General features: G+C 43.9%; 1 non-coding gene across 1 annotated transcript; it reads right to left on the bottom strand.

The window, feature by feature from the left end:
• Nucleotides 1-3,219: 3,219 nt before the first annotated feature.
• trnag-ucc lies at nucleotides 3,220-3,291 on the bottom strand. The gene has a single exon. It is a non-coding gene; the product is annotated as a tRNA-Gly (tRNA).
• Between the last annotated feature and the right edge of the window lie 4,021 nt (nucleotides 3,292-7,312).

Genomic DNA, 7,312 nt, shown 5'->3' with positions numbered 1-7,312 from the left:
TATTTCCTTTATTAAATAATAAAAAAAAAAATATATATATACATTTTTTCCCTTTTGTTATAGTACACAAATAATATGCAAACTGAGGCTTAAGAATTGGCTTCCAAATCACTGCAGTGTGCCATGACAATCCTGTGTGTTGAGTTTGTGTACTCAAAGTTACTGGGCCCAGGGGCTTCAGCCCTGGTAAGCCCCTGCATTAATCCGGCCCTGCCTATGGCTCATGGTTGGCTGTAACTCTGTATGTGCTTGGGCCTGGGCTGTTGGGGGGGGGGGGGGGGGGGGTGAGCTAAGAGAGAAAGAGAGAGAGATGAGGGAGGTAATGTGGAAGCAGCCCCAGAGCTAAATTACACTGCAGCATGGTCCCTCTCAAAGCCGACATCTGGGATCGGCCCTGACAACTGGATGCCGAGCGGCTCTAATTTAGGCAACTTTGTTTCTAACCCTATAATAGAGTCAGTATAGGACCGCAGGGCTGCCACGGGGAGGGCAGGAGGAGAGCAACTTCTAGCAAAGTAAAAACAGTCATTTTACTCAGGCTACAGGGCTCTGCTTCTAAAGAGGATATGCACACGGTGTGTTCTTTCTTCTGTTTTCATTGTCTGTTTAATCTGAGGATGAAGGCCTACCACGGATCTGCACTATTGGTAGTGACAGAAGGTCTGTTTAATCTGAGGATGAAGGCCTACCACTGATCTGCACTATTGGTAGTGACAGAAGGTCTGTTTAATCTGAGGATGAAGGCCTACCGCTGATCTGCACTATTGGTAGTGACAGAAGGTCTGTTTAATCTGAGGATGAAGGCCTACCTCTGATCTGCACTATTGGTAGTGACAGAAGGTCTGTTTAATCTGAGGATGAAGGCCTACCACGGATCTGCACTATTGGTAGTGACAGAAGGTCTGTTTAATCTGAGGATGAAGGCCTACCGCTGATCTGCACTATTGGTAGTGACAGAAGGTCTGTTTAATCTGAGGATGAAGGCCTACCACTGATCTGCACTATTGGTAGTGACAGAAGGTCTGTTTAATCTGAGGATGAAGGCCTACCACTGATCTGCACTATTGGTAGTGACAGAAGGTCTGTTTAAACTGAGGATGAAGGCCTACCACTGATCTGCACTATTGGTAGTGACAGAAGGTCTGTTTAATCTGAGGATGAAGGCCTACCACAGATCTGCACTATTGGTAGTGACAGAAGGTCTGTTTAATCTGAGGATGAAGGCCTACCACTGATCTGCACTATTGGTAGTGACAGAAGGTCTGTTTAATCTGAGGATGAAGGCCTACCACTGATCTGCACTATTGGTAGTGACAGAAGGTCTGTTTAATCTGAGGATGAAGGCCTACCACTGATCTGCACTATTGGTAGTGACAGAAGGTCTGTTTAATCTGAGGATGAAGGCCTACCACTGATCTGCACTATTGGTAGTGACAGAAGGTCTGTTTAATCTGAGGATGAAGGCCTACCACTGATCTGCACTATTGGTAGTGACAGAAGAGGAAGTCTTTTATTCTGGGTTTTATTTAGAAACTGTGAGTGTTTGTCTGTTTTCTGAATCAAGGGGAGACCCAAATGTCACCTAGAATTTCAAAAAAGAAAAGACAAGAAACGTTAGATTGTCATTCATCGTCTTTGTTTGAGCAAAGCAGGCGTGTGTAGAGCAGGTATGGCTGGGATGTAACAAAATGGTAACCTGTAATTATACTGGGAGCAGCTTCGGCCTGGGCCAGCCCACTCTCCTCAGAGTCGGGGTGTGTTCACAATCACAATGTTCTGCTATGTTGCTGAGGATTTCACAGGTCTGAAAGTACAGGATAAATGTATGAAATGTGGAAATGTACCTATCTTGATTTTCAAAAAGTCTATATGGAGACCACATTGCTTTTACCAATCCAGTCCTGTTGGGTCTGTGAGGGACAAGGCAGAAAGGTAGTCCCCTGTGGATGTGAGTCTGGCCCCTGGCTAAGCATCCCTCCCCCACTGGAAAAACTTGACACATACCTTCACTGCTGAATCCCTTCTCGTTCTGCAATGTGATGGTGGTATAGTGGTGAGCATAGCTCCCTTTCAAGCAGTGAGCAGTTAACCTGAGTTTGCTTCTTGGCCATCACAGTCTAAAGGCTTCTACACCTGCATTGCTTGCTGTTTGGGGTTTTAGGCTGGGTTTCTGTACAGCACTTTGATATATCAGCTGATGTAAGAAGGGCTATATAAATACAATTGGATTGATTGATTGATTATAGTACATAAATAATATGCAAACGGAGGCTTAAGAATTGTTTTCCAAATCACTGCAGTGTGCCATGACAATCCTGTGTGTTGGGTTCGTGTACACAAGTTAATGTTTATTTGTGTGTGTGTGTGTGTGTGTGTGTGTGTGTGTGTGTGTGTGTGTGTGTGTGTGTGTGTGTGTGTGTGTGTGTGTGTGTGTGTGTGTGTGTGTGTGTGTGTGTGTGTGTGTGTGTGTGTGACGTGTGCATTCTTGTGTGATGTGTGCATATGAGAGAGGGAGAGGGAGAGGGAGGGAGAGGGAGGGGGAGAGGGAGAGGGAGGGGGAGAGGGAGGGAGGGGGAGAGGGAGAGGGGGAGGGGGAGGGGGAGAGATGAGTTGTTATGTATATTGTATATTAGTCTAGAGCGGGGTTTTCCAAACTATGGTAATTATGGTTTGACTCAGAATTTTTACTTTAAATGTATGTCAAATAAAGAAACATTGATTTCAAAGTTTGACAAACTATACAACTCTATGCACCAGTACTACTTCACAAAAACACATGTACTGGAACAACCGTGCAGATGCAACGTTTGGTAACAGAATTACAGTAAAATCTCCCTTCGTTTTTTATGTGACCACACTTTCCAAAAACTCTGTTAAATATCTGCTCCTAATTAAGATTCAACTATGACTGCAGAAAGAATGGGGTGTCAGCTATGACATGACACCATGGCTTTGTTTATTTAACTACGGTAGGGGAAGTGGATTTATATCCGGTAACATAATTACATCATGGCTCCCTGATCTGTACTACACAGAAATGCATAATGATGGATATGAATGTCATTCTCTTCACGGTGATGTATTTTGCAGAGTTTCAATTCCCACTCAACTCCTACAGGTTTTAGCATAATAGTGCTGTTTGAATGCAAACCACGTCGCTGGATTTTGAATTTTCATATGTAAAATCTCCATCACCGATCAGTGAAAATGAAAAGCATCTGCGTTGGCCGGGAATCGAACCCGGGTCAACTGCTTGGAAGGCAGCTATGCTCACCACTATACCACCAACGCAAGTGGAGAAAAAGGAATTCAACAGGGGAATTGTAGGTTTCTGTCAAGTATTTCAAGAAAAACTCTCTCGCTCTCGCTTGGATATTGGACTTTCATGGTGATACCTGCTTATGTATTGAGTCCACTCCACATTGAGATGGAGGAACAAAACACTCCACATTGAGATGGAGGAACAAAACACTCCACATTGAGATGGAGGAACAAAACACTCCACTGAGATGGAGGAACAAAACACTCCACATTGAGATGGAGGAACAAAACACTCCACATTGAGATGGAGGAACAAAACACTCCACATTGAGATGGAGGAACAAAACACTCCACTGAGATGGAGGAACAAAGCACTCCACACTGAGATGGAGGAACAAAACACTCCACTAAGATGGAGGAACAAAACACTCCACACTGAGATGGAGGAACAAAACACTCCACACTGAGATGGAGGAACAAAACACTCCACACTGAGATGGAGGAACAAAACACTCCACACTGAGATGGAGGAACAAAACACTCCACATTGAGCTGGAGGAACAAAACACTCCACACGGAGATGGAGGAACAAAACACTCCACACGGACATGGAGGAACAAAACACTCCACACTGAGATGGAGGAACAAAACACTCCACATTGAGATGGAGGAACAAAACACTCCACACTGAGATGGAGGAACAAAACACTCCACACTGATATGGAGGAACAAAACACTCCACACTGACATGGAGGAACAAAACACTCCACACTGAGATGGAGGAACAAAACACTCCAACGGAGATGGAGGAACAAAACACTCCACACGGAGATGGAGGAACAAAACACTCCACTGAGATGGAGGAACAAAACACTCCACACTGAGATGGAGGAACAAAACACTCCACACTGATATGGAGGAACAAAACACTCCACATTGAGATGGAGGAACAAAACACTCCACACTGAGATGGAGGAACAAAACACTCCACTGATATGGAGGAACAAAACACTCCACTGAGATGGAGGAACAAAACACTCCACACTGAGATGGAGGAACAAAACACTCCACACTGAGATGGAGGAACAAAACACTCCACTGAGATGGAGGAACAAAACACTCCACTGATATGGAGGAACAAAACACTCCACTGAGATGGAGGAACAAAACACTCCACTGAGATGGAGGAACAAAACACTCCACACTGAGATGGAGGAACAAAACACTCCACTGAGATGGAGGAACAAAACACTCCACACTGATATGGAGGAACAAAACACTCCACACTGAGATGGAGGAACAAAACACTCCACACTGAGATGGAGGAACAAAACACTCCACACTGAGATGGAGGAACAAAACACTCCACACTGAGATGGAGGAACAAAACACTCCACACTGATATGGAGGAACAAAACACTCCACTGAGATGGAGGAACAAAACACTCCACACTGAGATGGAGGAACAAAACACTCCACACTGAGATGGAGGAACAAAACACTCCACACGGAGATGGAGGAACAAAACATAAAACTGTGGTCCTGCCTATAGCTCAGTTGGTAGGACATGGTGCTTGCAAAATGTGGGTAGTTTGTTTGATTCCCGGGACCACCCATATGTAAAATGTGTGCACTCATGACTGTAAGTCGCTTTGGATACAAGTGTCAACAAAATTATATATTTATTATTATAGATGATAAACATTTGAATCTGTATTCAATGTGAAATAACTGTAAGGGTTGAGCAGAAGAACAGTAAAGTTAAATATTCTTCTGCCTTGTTGTCTTCCGTCTCTGACCACTAATCTGAAACAACTTGATTGCTGTTAAGAATATTGCTGCTACCCATCCGCTGTGAGCTGAGGCCACAGCTGCGTCCAGCAAGGCACAACGTTGTGGAACATTCATGTCAAAAAAAGATGTCGAACCAACATGTCTCAGAATTAGAGAACACGGGATCATGCAGTTTAAGTGCACAACCAGCTGGGGGCGCTGTTAGCACAGAACTTCAGGCTTGATTCAATCCGATCTGCTTTAGCCGACATCAGCACAGCGGTTGTTGAGGCGGTGCTGGAGGTGGAAGTGCATTAGAGCTGTCAAATCCACAAGTGTATCCTGGCATTATACCTAAAGCGGAAATTGCCATTGGCTGCACAGAGTCGCATTAAGATCAATCTCATGCAGCCGTGTTTACAAGTTCGAAACACCGGAATGTGGGATGTAATCTAAACCTCGGTTAGGCTGATACAAATCCTCATTCATTTGTTTAATACATTTCAATTTGAGCTTCCGAATTTCTATATAGCCTACACTTTCTCGTTCACAACTTGTAACACTAGTGGGATGGGTGTGGCTTTATGACAATGATCACAAGAGCAGCTGCTCACCGATTTGACTGTTCCACCTGCCAAAACATCAGCTATGTGGTGTCGGCTATCGCCGGTTAATGCTTGATCTGATTTAATCTTAGTGTTTTTAATAAAAGGTTAAGGCAATGTTTTTAAAAGTGTTGTTACATTGTTACTACACAGGTTTAAGCACAACATTCTATAAAGTGTTAAACAGTTGTTCATATTTAACTTGCAGTAATCTCACATCAGGGATATCATGTAAATCAATGTTTCCCAAACTTTTTATAGTCCTCAAACATTCAACCTCCAGCTGTGTACCCCCTCTAGCACCAGGGTCAGCGCACTCCAGCTGTGTACCCCCTCTAGCACCAGGGTCAGCGCACTCCAGCTGTGTACCCCCTCTAGCACCAGGGTCAGCGCACTCCAGCTGTGTACCCCCTCTAGCACCAGGGTCAGCGCACTCCAGCTGTGTACCCCCTCTAGCACCAGGGTCAGCGCACTCCAGCTGTGTACCCCCTCTAGCACCAGGGTCAGCGCATTCCAGCTGTGTACCCCCTCTAGCACCAGGGTCAGCACGCTCTCAAATGTTGTTTTTTACCATCATTGTAAGCCTGCCACACACACACTATACGATACATTTATTAAACATAAGAATGAGTGTGAGTTTTTGTCACAACCCGACTCGTGGGAAGTGACAAAGAGCTCTTATAGGACCAGGGCACAAATAATAATATAATAATAATCAATTATTTTCCTCTTTATTTAACCATCTTACATATAAAATCTTATTTGTTCATCGAAAATTGTGAATAACTCACCACAGGACGGTGTGCTTGAAAGGATGCACATAACTCTGCAATGTTGGGTTGTATTGGAAAGTCTCAGTCTTAAATCATTTTCCACACACAGTCTGTGCCTGTATTTCGTTTTTATGCTAGTGAGGGCCGAGAATCCACTCTCACATAGGTACGTGGTTGCAAAAGGCATCAGTGTCTTAACAGCACGATTTGTCAAGATAGAATACTCTGAGCGCAGCCCAATCCAGAAATCTGTCAGTGGCTTCTGATTAAATTATATTTTCACAGAACCGCTTGTGGCAATTTTGATGAGGCTCTCTTGTTCAGATATCGGTAAGTGGACTGGAGGCAGGGCATGAAAGGGATAACGAATCCAGTTGTTTGTGTGTTCCGTTTCGGGGAAGTACCTGCGTAAATGCGCACCCAACTCACTCAGGTGCTTCGCTATATCACATTTGACATTGTCCATAAGCTTGAGTTCATTTGCACACAAAAAATTACAATGATGGAAAGACCTGTGTGTTGTCCTTGTTAATGCTGACAGAGAAGAGCTCCAACTTATTAATCATAGCCTCAATTTTGTCCCGCACATTGAATATAGTTTGCGGTGAGTCCCTGTAATCTTAGATTCAGATCATTCAGGCGAGAAAAAACATAATCCAGATAGGCCAGTCGTGTGAGGAACTCCTCATCATGCAAGCGGCCAGACAAGTGAAAATTATGGTCAGTAAAGAAAACTTTAAGCTCGTCTCTCAATTTAAAAAAATGTGTCAATACTTTGCCCCTTGATAACCAGTGCACTTCTGTATGTTGTAAAAGTGTCACATGGTTGCTGCCAGTATCATTGCACAGTGAAAAAAATACACAAGCTTTAACAAAGTTAACCATTTTCACTGTAGTGTC

Source organism: Salvelinus namaycush, chromosome 1 (genome assembly GCF_016432855.1).
Source record: "Salvelinus namaycush isolate Seneca chromosome 1, SaNama_1.0, whole genome shotgun sequence".
Lineage (NCBI taxonomy): Eukaryota > Metazoa > Chordata > Actinopteri > Salmoniformes > Salmonidae > Salvelinus > Salvelinus namaycush.
Note: the sequence above shows the minus strand (reverse complement) of the source record. Positions and strands in the feature narration are given on the sequence as shown.